The sequence below is a fragment of the Oryctolagus cuniculus genome, chromosome 9 (genome assembly GCF_964237555.1).
Source record: "Oryctolagus cuniculus chromosome 9, mOryCun1.1, whole genome shotgun sequence".
Classification (NCBI taxonomy): Eukaryota; Metazoa; Chordata; class Mammalia; order Lagomorpha; family Leporidae; genus Oryctolagus; species Oryctolagus cuniculus.
The window spans coordinates 45,024,897-45,043,212 of NC_091440.1; the positions used below are offsets into that span (position 1 = coordinate 45,024,897).

At 35.4% G+C, this 18,316-nt stretch overlaps 1 long non-coding RNA gene across 2 annotated transcripts in view; it reads right to left on the bottom strand.

Annotated features, from left to right (window-relative positions):
* LOC127492015 (uncharacterized) overlaps nt 1–18,316 on the bottom strand; it is a 128,366-nt gene that overhangs the window by 20,772 nt on the left and 89,278 nt on the right. For both annotated transcript variants that reach the window (XR_011378636.1, XR_011378635.1), the window contains one exon: nt 1,056–1,324. This is a non-coding gene — a long non-coding RNA (uncharacterized lncRNA). The remainder of the gene's footprint in view (nt 1–1,055; nt 1,325–18,316) is intronic.

Sequence of the window (18,316 nt, forward strand, 5' to 3'; positions counted from 1 at the left end):
TCTCAACTGTTCTAATTCCAATCCAGCTCTCTGATAACATGCCTGTGAGAGCAGCAGATAGACCAAGTGCTTGCCCTGTAAGCAAAATGGAAGACATGGAAAAAGATCCAGGCTCCTGGCTTCGGATCAGCTCAGCTACACCAGATGCAGCCATTCGGGGAGTGAACCAGGGAATAGAAGACCTCTCTTCTCTTTCTCTGTTTCTCTGTCTCCACCTCTCTCTGTAACTCTTTCTTGCATATAAATAAAAATAGATCTTTTAAAAAAGTTATTGATTGACTATATTTATTTGAGAGACAGAGACTAAGAGATAGAGCCAGCATATGTATCTTAAATTATTTTCTTGTTATTGTAAATTAAAATAGCTTCTCAATCAGTGGTATCTAGGCTCAATAGCCATGTTTAAAGTTAAACATCATATGTTCATCCATGATAAAATTAGGTTATTCATTTATACCTTTTAAAACTAGAGCTATATAAACATGCAAAAACTTGTATTTTTTTTTCTGGTCATGACAATTATAGTAACATACAATGCATATTGAATATATCTTAAATAAGACTTCAAAAAGTCCATGGGAATATGCTGAAAATTTGTTTATTTTGTTGCAAAAATATGTTGAAATCCCAGCATAGTATTTCAAAATGTGCACTTTCCTTTCAAATTTGAAGTCCCCTCATATGACTCAGTGTGTCCAGTAAGGAACTGGAATTCATTTAATGTAATGCTCTACTCTTATGCTTTCATTGCATGACCAACAATAGCACATGGTACACTAGCACAATTTCTAAGAATTGGATTAATCAAGTTAAAGTTTAGTGATATTGACCGTCAATTTGTTTTAACAGTTTTATTACAGAGAAGGTCTTCAATTTGGCAACTCTCATTTAAAATGAAAACAAACTGTTGCCTTGCTATATGTTTAAATTAAGTATGCTATTTTGGCCTTGACACATACAAAATAAGAACATTATTCAACAGTAGCACAACTTGTCCATGTATTAGTGAGAACTACTGGAGCTTAGTGTCCTCTGTAGACATTGAACACAATTACCTGATGAGTGGGGAAGGTGATTGTTTTTCACGGACTTGAGAGGGCATATGCAATAATTAAAAAAAAATTCTTTTGAAAAACTGACTGCCCTTTTGAACCTGGGTGGAGAGAATGATGACTGAAGCAGTCTTTAATGGAATTGCATTTGGACACCCTTGGCCAGACCTGAAGAAATGTTCCTTTGCTCGTGTGCATTTGACAAGCATTTGACAATTGGATTGAAGATCTTTTTTCATTACACATATTTTCATCCACATGTTTATGAAACACTGTGAAAGCACAAAAAAGCAATTATAAATACCATATTCTAAATCTAATTTTTATAACACTCAATTCTTCTCTTTATATAGAAATGTAGACGAGAGGCCAGGCAGCTTCAGGGTACCCTCCTGTCACCACCACTAATTTTGATATTAGCATCCCAATCACAGGATTTCATTTCCAAAATTTAAGGCTGACAGATAATCCGGAATTAAATGTATTCAATTAAAGAATCTCCTGTTAAGTAATTTTGAGTGTATACATAACAATTCTCTCCTTTAATGAGATTATAATAAAAATACTAGAAATAATAGGCAGTTTATTCTGATTATGACAAATAACAATTAAGAGATAGTTTAGAACAAGTCCTGAAAGATACATTGAATATTATGAAAAGATTCATAACACATGGCCATGCAGTCACAAAATCAAAAAGGACTCTGCATCGCTAGATAACATCAAGAGTTGAATATTCCTGAAACTGTCATATTCATTCGGAGTCTTGTTAAAGTCTAACTAATTGTTTGATAGTACTGAAGCTCTTAAGACTTTGTAATTACACTTTGTAATGTGTACTTGTTTACTAATATATTGCCTTTTTCAAACTAAATTTATGTGCAGAGATAAACATGTAAGTGTTAATATACTCAATAAAAATGTTATTTGCAAGTATTGATTAATTTGAAACATGGAATGGAGCACATTCAATAAAATGTGTACAACTGCTAACATTAAAATATTTCAATATTAAAAAAAGTAAAAAATTAAAGACTTTGTAAAGGTATAATTGAGAACCTAACCTCTAGTAAGAGGGAGTTGCACCTCAATGTCAGACTAAAGTGTAATAAAAAAACACTTTGATTTTCAGATGCATAGAAATGTTATCCGATAAAAACTGAAATTAGAAATGAGACAGAGTTTATTAGAAAGGTTTGTTATTGTTTACAAAGGTTTCTAGTTCCACTTCCATCAATAAGACGTTTTCAGGAGTGTCCATAAAATGAATATAGTTTTAAAAATGAAACTTAGCAACTATGCGTTCATCAATAACTGAACAGAAACTAAAATAAATTGTAGACATCATTCTTGGGCATGTCTGCAGTGGTCATGCAGTTATGTAAATCTTGAGTATAATGTGTATAGAGAATTTTCATGCCTTGGTATTCTGTCTTTTTTTTTTTTTTCCCTTTCCTTTCCATTCCTTTCCTTTCCGTGACTGATGTAAATCTGCACACTTACCTGGTAAACATAATTCCTTCAATTATTTCTTATTAAAACATTTCTAGATGTTCTCAAAGAGTTTTAAGTACTATTTTTAATATAATTGAATTAATGCTATAGTAAGTTGTTTTCAACATTGAATTCTCCCATGTTTGGTACACAGCTACCCAATACGTACACACACACATATACACACACACACAACTTTGTATTATCAACAAACTATAGGTGGATGAATGTGGGGGTGAGAACTGAAAGAATCTGTATGGTAGAAAATTCCCTTATGGTATTTAATACTTGTGAACATAATTGTATCGACATTTAAAGTTTCATACAACACCTAGCAACTATACCATGCTCATGCCTTGTAGGATATGACTATGAAGTATGCATCCTCAAAAAAGGAGTCTGTGAAACCATATCAACTACTAAATACTTTTATTAATAAAGACATTTTCTTTTTTAATGTTTAATGTTAAATTTATTTTAATATAATAACAGATTTCATGTATTACATAGGTGCAATAATAAGAGGACCATATAACCATATTTTCAGGCCACTCTAGAATCACAGGCTTAATGCATCACTAACCATAAAATTCAACAAGTAAGTAAAAGACCACAGATCCACAAGAGTTTAAACAAGGGCTAAAAAAAACAATCGAATAAAATGTCAATTTTGTTCCTATACAATTTTTGTATTCTGTATTAACTGCCACACGTCAGATAAAATATATTATGCTTGTCTTTGGGGAACTGGCTTATTTCACTAAGCATAATGGTATTCTAATTTTGTTGGAAACATAGAATTTCATTCTTTTTTATGGCTGAATAATATTCCATCATGTTCATATACCATATTATCTTTATCCAGCCATCAGTTATGGCCTATGTTTTCCCTAGGGATTGATATTAGCTTGTTTGTCAAAGATCAGTTGGTTGTAGCTGCATGAATTAATTTCTGGGGTTTCTATTCTATTCCATTAATCTGAATTTCTATTTTTGTGTCACTACCAGAATGTTTTATTATAGCCATGCAGTTCTTTTAAGATTTATCTATTATTTGAAAAGTAGTGTGACAGAGAAAAGAAGTGAGAGAGAGAGAGAGAGAGAGAGAGAGAGAGAGAGAATCTTCTATCTACTAATTCCCTTTCCTCATGGCCACAACACCCAGAGCTGGTCCAGGCTGAATCCAAGAACAAGGAACTCTATCTGGGTCTCCCACATAAGTGCCAAGGACGTAAGTAATTGGGCCATCATCCACTGCTTTTCCAGATGCATTAGCAGAGAGCTACATGGAGAAATGGAAAAGCCAGAACACTAATTGGAACTGCAACACGCAAGCAGCAACTTAACTTTGTTACATCATAAAACCATCCAAAGTCATTAGTTTTTCCAAATCAATTATAATGTTGTCTGTATATCTTAAGTTCAAAGAAGTTTTGGCAAGACCTACCAATTGTATGACTGTCATTAAAAAGCTATGTATTGATGAAATAGCTCAGTCACAGCTCACTACTGTGGGAACTCAACAGTGCTCTCTGTTCAACAGATCTACGTTTTTCTGATTATATATATATTATGTTCCAGTAATAGAGTAATAGACTCCTTTTTGCGCACAATATTATTAATTACTCACCAGTACTAAGCATTGCAAGTAAAAACTTCCCAATTGTCACTATGGCCCTGTGTCCTGTATAGTTACTGCATCTGTTCCTCCAGAATTCAATCAAATCCATGATTATGAAAGAGTCAAAGACAGTGGAAGGATCTGTTATCATTATCCCAGACCATTAAGGAACACACACCAAAGAGCTTTGAAATAATATTTATTGGAACTGTCCAGAAATAATTTGACTTCCTTCTTTTCAATTTGAATCCTTTTGAATTTGAATTCTCTTTCTTGCCTAATGGCTCTGGATAAAACTTCCAGAAGTACATTGTTTAGTAGTGGTGAGAGTGCGACACTGTGTCTGGTTCCAGATCTTAATGGAAATGCTTTCAGTTGTTCTCCATTCAAAATGATGTTGGCTGTGGGTCTGTCATATATTGCCTTACTTGTGTTGAGGTTTATTCGTTCTGTACCCAATGTTTCAAGATTTTTGTCATGAAAAGAAGTTGTAATTTTTAAATGTTTTTCTGACATTTATTGAAATAATCTTACGATTTTTACCTTTCCTTTTGTTGATATTATGTATCACATTTATTGATTTGCATATGTTGAACTCTCCCTACAACCCTGAGATAAATCCCAATTGGTCTGAGTGAAGGATTTTTTTCATTTGTTGCTGTTTTTTTTAGCTATTATTTGTTGACAAATTTTGCATCTATGTTCATCAGGGATATTGGTCTACAGTTCTCTTTTTTCTTATATCTGTCTCTAGTTTTGGTATTACAGAAATGTTGGCCTCAAAGAATGAGTTTGTATGGGGTTCTTCTATTTAAATTGTCTTGTGTTGTTTAAGAAGTGTTGGTACTTGTTCTTCATTCAAAGTTGGGCAGAATTCAGCAGTGAAGCCATCCAGTCTTGGCTATTCTTTGATGGGATGCTCTTGATTACTGATTCATTCTCAGTCTTGGTTATTGATGTATGCAGATTTTCTAGATATGACTTTGTGCCTCAATTTTCAGAAATTATTCAAAATTATATTTTCAGAAATCTATCCATTTTTTTCTAGATTTTCCAATCTGTTGGTATATAGTTGTTGTAATAACCCCTAATAATTGTTTGCATGTATGTGGTATTATTTGTAACATCTCTTTTTTCATCTCTGATATTAATTTGTTTCATAACCTCATTTTTGGTTTGTTGGGCCAATGGCTTATTAATTGGTTTACTTATTAAAAAAACTGGGTCTTTATTTCACTGAACTTTTGCATAGATTTCTTAATTTCTATTTTGATTATTTCTTCTCTAATTTTTATTATTTTTTTAATCTTACCAAGTAAGGATTTGGTTTGCTTTTTGTCGCTCCCCCTCTTCGTGGAGGAACGACACAGGACCCTGCGTTGTTCTTTCGTCTGCTCGGCCCTCCCCGGGTTTGCTGCTGGTTCTTCCCTGTTTAGCTACCGTCCCTCCACTTCCGTGGAGGGGCGGGCTCCCTGCCACTTTCCCCACTTCCCCAGGGGAGCGGCACACCGCCGGCCGGCTCTCTCGGGGGGCTGCTCAGGTGTTCCCTCAGATGTTCCTGGTGCATGTTGTCTCTCTCCTCCTTTATAGTCCTCTTCCACCAATCCCAACTCTGCTACTCACATGCCGAGTACGCTGCTCTCCTCCAATCAGGAGCAGGTCCTGCTGTTTATTGGTTGAACTGGAGGCAGCTGAGTAGAAGCTGTTTCCTCCTCTCCCAGCGCCATATTGTGGGAGAGCAGATGCATAGAATAAGTCTTAATTCCAGTAACTTAGTCTAGTCCGAGTTGCTCCCAGTTGCTCCCCACACTTTTGACTTCTAGGTCCGTGAGAAATATGTTAGATCATTTATTTGATTTATTTCCAATCTTTAATGTAGGCCACTTATCGCTGTAAAGTGTCCTCTTAACAATGCTTTTGCTATATCCTGTAACTTTCAATATGTTGCATTTTCATTTTTCATTCATTTCAAAAATAAAGCAATGCTTTATTTTTCTTTTGATTTATTCTATAACCCATGGCTTATACAGAAGCATGTTGTTTAGTTTCTAACTGTTGATACATTTTATAGTTTCTTTTGTTGCTAGTTTCTACCTTCATTTCATTCTAACATGAAAAGATGCATGATATGATTTCAGTTTTTTGTGAATTAGTTGAGACTTGCTTCATAGCCTAGTATATGGTCTATCCTAGAGAAAGTTCCATAAACTTATGAAAGGAATGTGTATTATGCAGTTCTAGAATAGAATATTCTGTAGATATTTATTAAGTCTAATTGGTCTATATTATAGATTAATTCTGTTGATTCTTTGTTGATATTTTTGTCTAGTTGATCTTTCCATTGAAAGTGCAGGATCGAAGTCCTCAATTATTATTATTATTATTATTATTATTATTTTTTAAATGGATTTATTTATTTGAGAGGGTTACACAGACAGAGAAGGAGAGGCAGAGAGAGAGAGAGAGAGAGAGAGAGAGAGGTCTTCCATCCACTGGTTCATTCCCCAACTGCTCCCCAACTGGCTGCAATGGCTGGAGTTGCGCTGATCCGAAGCCAGGAGCCAGGAGCTTCTTCTGGATCTCTCACATAGGTGCAGGGGCCCAGGACTTGGGCCATCTTCTACTACTTTCCCAGGCCATAGCAGAGAGCTGGATTGGAAGTGGAACAGCTGGGACTCAAACTGGTGCCCATATGGGATACTGCCACCACAGGTGGCTTTCCCTGCTATGCCACAGTGATGGCCCCTGTCTTCCATTATTATTGTATTGGAGCATATGTCATGTCTCCCCTTTAGATCCATTAACTTCATATGTGTGTGTGTGTGTGTGTGTATAAAACTTGGTGCCCCAACATTGGGTTGCTTCACATTTACTATAGTCACATCTTGTTGAGATTATCCCTTAATAATTATATAATCAACTTGCTTCTTTTAACAGTTATTCTCTTAAAATTTGATATGAATATGAATATAGCTAGGCCAGATCACTTTTGATTTTCATTTCCAAAAATATCTTTTCCATACTTTCACTTTCAGTCTTAGTGTATATTGCTAAAGTATGTTTCTTATTTCTTATAGGGAGAACATAGATTGGTCTTTTTTAAATCCAGCCAGCCAGTCTGTATTTTTAATTTGGAGAATTTACTTCATTTAAATTCAAGGTTATTATTTATAAATAACGAATTGTTCCCAAGTTTGTATTTAACCACCTTTGTACTTATTGTTTTCTGCCTTCACATTCTTTCATGACACTGATTGTCTCTGTGTTTCTGTGTGTAGTACATACATAAGTATCATTTGCAATGTTGGACAGGTGGCTAGAAATCCTCTCAATTTGCTTGTCTCACAAGGTCCTTATTTCACCTTCATTTATCAGTGAGTGCTCTCCTGAGTAGTTTTTGTTTTTATTATTTTTTTTCTTTTAGGATTTGGACTTTATCTCCCCCATTCTGTCCTGGCTTAAAGGGTTTCTGTTGAAAAATCTGCTGTCAATGTGATGGGAGTCATTTTTAAACATTTTCTGAAGTTCTTCTCTTGCAAATTTTAGGATATTTTCTTTATGTCTTATTTTTGAAAGTTGGACTACAATGTGTCATGGTGAGGATCTCTTCTGATCATGCCTATTTGAGGTTCTGTGTGTCTCCTGCATTTGGGTGTCCATATCTTTGTCCATACTGGGGATATTTTCTGCTATTATTTCGGTGAATAGGTTTTCTAAGCCATTCTTTTGAACATACTTTTCAGGATCTCTTAAGACTTGTATATTTGGCTTTCACTATGGCATTACTTTTCCAATGTAGGGAATAAGGTAGATGATCTACTTTATATAGAAATATTAAACAATTTATATACCTACTATTGTCACATTATAACTTTCACATATACCATATGCAGGTTGTATGTGTTTGCATACATCCAATCCTGTGTTTATATGTATTCAGGAAAAGAAAATAGTCTATTACTTAATATGTGTATATATTTCTGTGTGTGTGTGGTTTTGTGCATACACATTAATACAGACATCCACGTGAGTGCATGCCATGTACTTTGTGCCAATCAGAATCACTTAAGAAAATTGTATCTTATAACATGAAAACAATAAAAGTCATAAATAACAACTTACTTTTAAGATAAACTATGTCTTTCAACAAGTCTTTCATGTTTGCAGTTCTTGATACCTTTTTTGTCCAATTGATATGAGAAACTCTAATTTCTGTGTTAGATATCATAATGACCACAAATTTACAACATAAATTGAAGTAAGGAAGAAAATTTCTCTGGATTTAGAGCAATAATTCAGCTCTAGAAATACCTCAAAAACTTTCAGCAGGCTGTTTTACTGCTGTATCTCTTGGATTCTGCTTCATTGCTCATTTGTAAAAACAAACATTTGCCATGAAGACATAACTGCCAATTCAGCTAAATAAGACAAATGAGATAATGAGAACAGTGGCAGATTCGAGTTGACAAATCTTACAAAATGCCCAGCTCTAAGTAAAAAAGCTTTCCTTTCCTGCCAAAAGGTCTATATGCTAATACTAACTAATTTGCCAACCTTGGCCCTACATTGTTTGACAATAGCTGAGCATCCCAATTTGTTACAGTTGTGACATTAATCTGGATGTAAAGTATAGCTCCATTTAGTAATCTATGCAACCTCTGAACTCAGCAACCAATCACAGACATTCATGCTTTGTACTGAAAAGGCTTAGAAAAGCAAAGAAGTATTTTTTTTAACTGCAGATATTTTAAATAGTGAGAGGATAATAGTACAGACATCATAAATGCGACTTTTAACTCCTCATGTCTTGGCTACAAAAATAAGGTAAGTTATTTACTTTAACATCATGGAATCATTCAAGATATTGTCCTGAATCAGTTGTTCAAATGTCTGTAACTTTACCACCAGTTTTGATGTATTTTGAAAAATCAGATTTATAGTATTGAAATATTTTTAATTTCCTCATAAATTCCTAAAATAATCAGATATTAATAGCCACATATATTTGTGTATTTCGATCAGTTCTCCTAATTATTTAAAATACAAATATCCCAGTGTGCTTGTATTACTCCTAGTACACATTTATTTTTATGCATTAGAATACAAATAAAATTTTGGTGTTAAAAAATCTTGTATTTAAGAATTAAGAAAATAGACACTTAGCCTTAAATGCATTCACTTTATTCTTTTAGAATTGATTTTAGTTCAAGCAATAAAAATACCAGAATTGTATACAATGAAGTCAGAATCCATAAAAGATGCTTCTTTTGAATGAATATAAATTGGTGTGACTGACACATTTAAGAAGTATGCTGAAACCTTAGGAGCATTATTCAGACTTTGTAATTGCCCTAAGATATTTGGTTACTAAAAGATAATTAGAAATGAATATATAACATTTTATACAGTGATTACAAAATAGATACTAATTGTAAAATAGATACTAATTCTGTCATTATGAAATAATTAAGGGAAATGTTTACCTTTCTTGAGAAAATTACATTGAAATAAAACTGTCAAACACATAGATTTGGTCTGAAAATTTTGGTTAATTCATGATAATATTTGTTTTAAATGGAGATATTTTTAATTTTTACTTAAATGAAACTTATTGAAAGCATTGACACTGATAATACTGTAAAATGATGAAAAATAGGGGCCAGCATTGTGGCATACAGGGTTAGGCCTCTGCATGCGATTCTGGCATCCCATATAGGTACCAGTTTGAGATCCAGCCACTCTACTTCCCATCCAGCTCTGTGCTTGGGAAAGCAGGTGAGGATGACTCAGGGTCCTTGGGCCCCTGCATTCACACCGGAGACCTAGAGGAAGCTCCAGGATCCTGGCTTCGGCCTGGCCCAACCCCGGCCATTGTGGCCACTTGGGGAATGGGCCAGTGAATGGAAGAGCTCTCTGTCTCTCTCTTGCTCTGTTTCTCCTCTTCTCTCTTTAGCTCTGTTTTTCAAGTAAATAAAACATGAATCTTAAAAAGAATTATATAAAATAGAATTTAGACAAAGTATTCTGATGTCTTATAACTTATTTTACATTATATTGAAGAAAACATTAAAATAAAAAAATTCATTTAAATATTTTAAAAACATTTTTAAAAATATACAAATATAATTATGTAATCCCTAATATTATAAGTTTATAGGAACAAAATTGAAAGAAGAAAAGAACACACTTTTTAGAATTTCTTTTAAATTTATTTGAGAGGTGGAGTTTCAGACAGAGAGAAGGAAAGACAGAGAGTGAGAAAGGTCTTCCATCCACTGGTTCCCTCCCCAAATGGCTGCAATGGCTGGTGCTGGTATAGTCCAAAGACAGGAGCCTCCTCTGGGTGTTGCATATGGGTGCAGGAATCCAAGCACTTGGGTCATCTTCCACTGCTCTCCTAGGCCATAGCCAGAGAGCTGGGTTGGAAAAGGAGCAACCACAACTTTATTCAGTTCATATGGGATGCTGGCACCACAGGCAGAAGCTTAACCTACTATACCACAGTTCCAGTCCCAAGAACATGAAATTTTATATACTCATTTTCACACAAATGCTAGTTCAATACTAAAACATTTTCTTTTACAAATATTGTAGGCAGACCCTGAAATGGTTTCCAGTGATTCACCATCCTAGTATTCATTCCCTTATGTAGTTACCACATCTTGACTATGGGCTGGACTGAGTGACTCACTTCCAACAAATAAAATAGGAAAAAAACTTGTAGGTTATTACTTCAAAACTATGTTACAGAAATCCTGTGTTTTGTCTTTTGCTTGCCTTCCATCAATCTCTCAGACACTTGCTGTGGGGAAAGTTATTTGCCTTATTGTAAGCAACCCTATTGAAGACAATGAACCAAGCAACTGATATTTACAACTAACTTGGTAACAGGAACTTGAGCCTGCAAAATGCCAAGTAGTGAGTGTGAGTGTTTTCCATCTCCAGATGAGCCTTGAAATCATTTCTCTTAATGAAATATTCTGAATCAAGTGTATACAGCTGAGCCAAGACTGGATCCTTAACTCAAGGAAACAACAAGCCAGTGCAGTTTTCTTCTTATAAGTTATCTGCTATTCAACAAGATAAATTTTACTATTTGAAAATGTGATGCTGTCATAGTAAATATCCAAAAATGTGGGAGTAATTTTGGAATCATACAGTAGGTAGGGACTAGAAGGATGTTAAGAAATCTTAGGAAAAGCCAAAATTGCATTGATTAAACTGTTAGTAGAAATCCAGGCATTGATTAGAATGTCATTGAGATCTGTAGAGGAAATGGGTAGCATTATTGTAAACTAAAGTAAAGGAAATCCCTAGTATGTAGTGACAGGATAGTTGGAGTCATGGTCATCTGTTGTTATGTGGAACACATTCGTGCCTGCTAAAAAGTTAAGCAAATTCCCAAGCAAAGCACTGAACTTGCTTTCCAGATTTTCCTTACTTCCAAGATAAAATGTGAGAATGGAGGGATAATATGATGGGAAAATTAAAAGTGGATTGCATATCAATAATTTTGAAAACAAATTCTTACATTCTCCTGAAGGCAAGATGCTAAAGTTAAATGACTTTGTAACAAAGTTCAAATTCAGTATAGTGCCAGGAAATTATGATCTACAGTCGAGGATGTCTGAAAATCTTATCTTACATTCTTAGAAGTTCAAACCCGGTGACTCAGGGTACTCTTGGTTCTACAAACGACTCTTTGAAAGATGAAGGAGGTGCCTCGCAGTTCCTTTGATGCGACAGCACAACCTCTAGGAAATGGAAAGTCTTTGTCCTCCACCTCTCCCACCAAAAGCCCAGGGTGCTGAACGATCAATCTGAAAAGTGTTTATGGGTGTGGCTTTATCTAAAGGAGATTAGACCAATGAGATTCAGCAGAAGGTCACATAAATTTTTTTTAAAGCAACTCCATCAGTTCAAGTGTTGCTAGGTTCCATGAAAGGAACTGAAAAGTATAAAATGAAAGAAGATTATCTCACTTCCAAAATCCTACTGTCAGAGGGCACATGGAGAAAACTACTCAACTGCAAATATGAACTACTTTTCATAAAAGTCAAAGAACAACAAAACACAATGGAGAAGCAGGGAAATTTGTTGCCAGGTCTTTTTTAAAAAATTTTATTTAAGTTATACAAGTTTCATGTTTTGTATTTACAGATTCAGTAACAAAATGACATTCCCTCTCCCCCTCCTCTCAGTTTCCCACGCTTAATTTTTACAATGATGTATTTTCAGTATACTTAATGATCATGCTATTAACTCTAAAAGAGTTCAACAAATAGTATGAAGAGAAAGAAAACAAAACAAAACTCTGTGCCTCAATGGAAGAGACAAGGGCTATAAGCAATCATCTATTCTCAAAATATCTATTTCTCTCCAATAAATTACATTTTGGGTACTCTATTAGTTAATTCAGATCAGGGAAAACATACAGTATCTGTCTTTTTTGGGACTTGTTGCCAGGTCTTAACACCTTGTTAAAGAATTTCTAAATTTCCCTGGCTGGATTTCATAATTTCTGTGGACCAAAAACTCTTTTGTGCTTACTTTATTCACCATTTTTTTTTTTTTTTTTGCGACAGGCAGAGTAGATAGTGAGAGAGAGAGAGAGAGAGAGAAAGGTCTTCCTTTCCATTGGTTCACTCCCCAGTTGGCTGCTTTGGCTGGTGTGTTGTGGCCGGTGCGCTGCACCAATCCAAAGCCAGGAGCCAGGTGCTTCCTACTGGTCTCCCATGCGGGTGCAGGGCCCAAGCACTTGGGCCATCCTCCACTGCCTTCCCCGGCCACAGCAGAGAGTTGGACTGGAAGAGGAGCAATCAGGACAGAATCTGGTGCCCTGACGAGGACTAGAACCTGGGGTGCCAGAGCCACAGATGGAGGATTAGCCTAGTGAGCCGCGGCACTGGCCAACTCATTGTTTTTGAACAGGAAAGTTTACTGAATTTTTCTGTTTCTGACAGATGTTTTTGTTAATTTGTGGTGCCCAAGATCATTTATTTTGTTTCCACAAATAAATTAGGAAAAATCATGCGGATACATTTGCTTGCAGGACAATGAGTTGGAACTATAATCTATGGAATGGGCACTTTACATTTCTCAATATGAAACCCTTACAGAAAGGAATATCATTGTTACCATAATAATGCATTTTATCAGGTAGAAACTCTTAAGAAAGAACTATTGGTAGGAAATAGTCTGGTGTTGTGTAGAATTGGACTTTATTTAGATGGTGAGATTCTGAACTTTAAACTGATGCTGTAATGGGATGTCACTTTTGGTGACCATTGGAGAAATGAGTTTATTTCACAGCATGAATTATTGCAATATAATAATTAAACTGTGAGTGCAGTTTCTGAAATGGTCCCTGATAATCCCACTTATTGGTATTCTCATGTTTGTGTAATGTATGTTTATGTGTGAATTAGGCATAATGACTCATCTCCAACAAATAGAATATGACAAAAGTGATGGAATGCCACTTCTGTGATTAGGTTACAAAACAACATAATTTTTTTCTCGCTTGTCTTCCCTCTGGGGAAAATTAAATGCTCTATTTTAGGTTGTCCTATGGAAAGGTCCACATGGCAAGCAACTGATATCTCCTCCAGACAGCTTCCAGGATAACCTAAAGCTGGCTAGAATTATCTAACATTCTTTTGGTTGGGAATTGAGATGATTTCAGCCCTATTTAACATTTTACTCTAAGTTGGTAAGGGATCCTGAATCTTTAGTGGTACACAGATTTATGATACACAGAAACTATAGGATGATGAATATATGTTGTTTAAAGTGTATGAGGGTACTTGATAATGCAGCAATAAATAGTAAAACATATATTTCACATCCTCATTATTTTGCAAAGTATTCTTCAAAGTTTCATGGAAAATATGCATTATGAAAACATACTCATTGTTTATTTTGCAACACAAGAAACTTATCGTCACACCTGGTGGAGAGAGGAAGCCATTCTGACGTTGTGACTGGCTTCCGAGACTCTTATATGTGCCCAGAATGACTGTGAAATGAGTAGGGCTGAGGCCAGCAAGTATGCACACACATGTGATCCAGGGATTTTACCAGAGGGAAAAATACAGATTCTGCACTGATTTTGAGTCTGGCTGGCTGGATTGACAGGGAGCTGGGCACCCATATAAGAGTGTCAGATGTCCCCAGCCTCTCAATATATCACATATGTGGGGCTCAAACTGCTTAGTCACAGCACTCACAGGTAGTTGGTTCTTGGAACATCTCAGCTTCTCTGTGTACAAGAGAAGCTAGTAGGATGGAGCGGATCCTCTGCACCCTGAGTGCTGGGACTGTGGAACTCTGTCACGGCATGAGGATGCAAGGGTGTAGCTGGGTCTCTGAGCTATCACTGTGTGTGGCTCCACATGCTGAGTGCTCCCTGATTCCCTGGTGTGGGTCATTGCAGCAAGGTCTTCACTCACACTGAGGACTGCACAGATCATTTGTGCAGTTCATGCAGAAGCACAGATATGTATTGCACTCACTGAGGGCCAACAGCTGGGCATTGATCACCTAGAAAGAGAGGAGGTGAGGGTGTAATCACAGCAACAGAAGTGACCATACCTCACCTTCTGTTAACAAAAGATCTTCCACCCCCATTGTGGGTGTCACCCTGAATACTTGCCCAATCCTGGAGCACTGACCAGAGATCCCTGGCCACAGCCAACATGCAGCTCTGGGTAAACACTGAAAGAACAGACATTCCACTAAGTCACACAGGCATAGTTCAAAGACAAGAGCCATCTGAAGAAAAAACCAACAAGTATCTACACAAATGCTAAAAAATAAAGCAGAAATTCAAGAAACAAGATTAAGGAAGACAACATGACCGACCCCCCTCCGCCCCAATGAACATAAAAACACTCCAGTGTTAGAATGTAAAAATGAAGTGATTGATGAAATGTCTGAAAAAGAATTCAAAAGATTATTCATAATTCCTTAGAAGAAATGAGAAGCATATCTACAAATTAAAGATATCCAAACGTGATATGCATAAAAATTTTTCTCATGACATTGAGATTTTAAAGAGAAATAAAAATGAAATATTAGAAATGAAAAATTTAATAGGTCAATTAAAAACTGCAGTCGAAAGCTTTAACAACAGATTTGATGAGACAGAAGAAAGAGTATACAAGCTAGAAGACAAGTCTTTGGAAATTTCAGTCAGACCAAAAACAAAGAAGAAATTAGAGAAAATAAAAACAGTGTTGGAGATTTTTGAGATACTATCAAATGATCCAACATACAGTTCTTAGAAGTTCCCAAAAGTGTGGAAAGAGTGAATGGGTTAGAAGGCCTATTTAGTGAATTAACTACAGAAAACATTCCCCAATTTGGAGAAAGAAAGGGACATCTAAGCACATAGAATGCCCAATAGACATGACCAGGAAAGATCTTCACCCTGACACATCATATTCAAACTTTCAGCAGTGAAACATAAAGAAAAGATTCTAAAATGTGCATTAGAGAAATGCCAGATTACTTTCAGAAAATCTCCAATTAGACTCATAGCAGATTTCTCATCAGAACTATGCTAGGAGAGAATGGAGACAGTATTGTGAATTAAGCTACAATGAACATGAGGGTACATATAATTCTTTCATCTGCTGATTTATTTTGGTTTGGGTAAATTCCCAGCAGTGGGATGGCTAGGCCATATTGCATATCTATTTTAAAATTTCTGAGCTTTCTACATACCGTCTTTCGCATTGGCTGCACCAGTTTACATTCTCAATAGCAGTTGATTAGGGTACCTTTTTACCCACATTCTTGCCAGCATTTATTGTTTGTTGATTTCTGTATCAACCATTCTGACTGGGGTGAGGTGAAACCTCATTTTGGTTTGATTTGCATTTCCATGATGGCTAAGTGATCCTGAGCATTTTTTTCTGTATCTGTTGGCCTTTTGGATTTCCTGTTTTTAAAAATGCCTGTTCAAGTACTTTGCCCATTTCTTAAACTAAGTTGTTTGCTTTGTTCTTGTGTTTCCTGAGTTCTTCATAGATTCTGAATGTTCATCCTTTATCACTTTCATGCTTTGGAAATATTTTTCCCATTCTGTCAGTTGCTTATTCACTTTTGTGTTGTTTTTTTTCAGTGAAGAAACTTCTCAATTTGATGTAGTCCAATTTGTCAATTTTGGCTTTGATTGTGCTTGAGAAACTCTGCATGACACTGGCAACTTGAAGCATTTAATCATTTTAAAATGATATTATTTACACAACTCAATGACTTACTCAAATCAGTTTTTCCTAAATTGAGATTCATCTAAAAGACTAAAAAGATAATATCTTTCCAATGCTAATTCACTTAGATTTAAAGCACAAACTGCTTCAAACAATGGTTTTCATAATATCCATGGGTCTCCAGTATCTCATTGTTACAGAGCACATCAAATTGCAAAAGAAGGGCACAGAATCCTGCAACTCAAGGAAGCAACCTCTTCCATTTCCTACGTATTATCCTGTTTGTCATGTAACTTTATGGGCAACATGTGTCAACTGACATCATTCTCAGAGTACAACACATACATAGAGTTTAACAATAATCAATTCTGATAATCAAGTACAATTGCCTTGATACATCTTTGATCAGGTTGCCAGCACATTCGAGGGAGCAGAGTTGAAGGAGTGTAAATTCAAGATCATATTTTCAACTGCTTCTGAGTATGGAGCATGAATTCAAGCCCATTGTTAACAAAAAGATTTTTAGGTCTATACCCAAAACAAATGTACCATGTCAATAATATTAGCATGATTGACTAAATATGTTTGCTTTAATCATAGCAGGTTTTTTATACTATTAAACCAATCTGATTATGCCTTTTATTATTTCATATTAGTATAGTTGTATTTGACAATATATAAATATGGAAAATGCATTTAAATTTATAGCTAATTATTCTGAAACTAAATCTATTTCTTTTTCATTCAAGTTAGTTTCCCTGAGAGGCACATCAATTAGTGGTTATGAATCAATTTTCCCAAATATCTTTCTCACTGAAATGAATATATTCTTTTCTATAGACTTTCTTTAAAACAACAAGAAAATACTTCCTTTCATCAAATAACAGAGGTTGTGTCATTTAAATAATGCTTTATACCTCAAACATATGTTAACAGTATATAAATGGTATCTTTTTTATATTATTTCCAAAAAGATAAGTTCTTATTAGAAGTCACTGCTCATTAAATTTGGGATCTATAAAGTCTGTGATTTCAGCCATCTACAGCTACTAAAAATCAGCTTTTACAAATATTATGTTTTTCATGTACTTATAATTCATTGATTTCCAAATGGGATGACATATTATAGATTATATTTTCCTTGTCTCTGTCCATTTTATTACCTAGAAGTCGCTCTTAAAACTTGTTATGACATCCTTAATAACTTGGATAAGTCAGACTATTTCTGTGTCTGTGAACTCCTCTAAAACGAATTTCCTGGTTATTGGTGATTGTATTTACAACCTGGTTGAATTCATGGCTGTCAGCAAATAAGCTTTTCCTAAACATGGGCTCATGACTTCTTCCAAAGGGTCATCCAGGAATATTATCTTCATTTTATCAATAATTGTGTCCCACACAACTATTTTATTTTTAAAAGCTTTTTTTTAAAAGATTTTTTTATTTGAAAGACATAGTTGGGAAAGGGATTCCATCCTCTAGGTCACTCCCCATATGGCTACAATAACCAGGGCTTGGCCAGATCAAAGCCAGGAGGCTGGAATTTCATCCAGGTCTCCCTCTCTCTCATCTATCCCCCACCTGCTCTGTTTTTCTCTCTCTCTGACTTATTACCTTTAAAATTTATTTTAAAGCTAGAGGCATCACAATACCAGATTTCAGGACATACTACAGGGCAGTTGTAATCAAAACAGCATGGTACTGGTACAGAAACAGATGGATTGACGAATGGAACAGAATTGAAACACCAGAAATCAATCCAAACATCTACAGCCAACTTATATTTGATCAAGGATCCAAAACCAATCCCTGGAGTAAGGACAGTCTATTCAATAAATGGTGCTGGGAAAATTGGATTTCCACGTGCAGAATCATGAAGCAAGACCCCTACCTTTTGCCTTACACAAAAAATCATTCAACATGGATTAAAGACT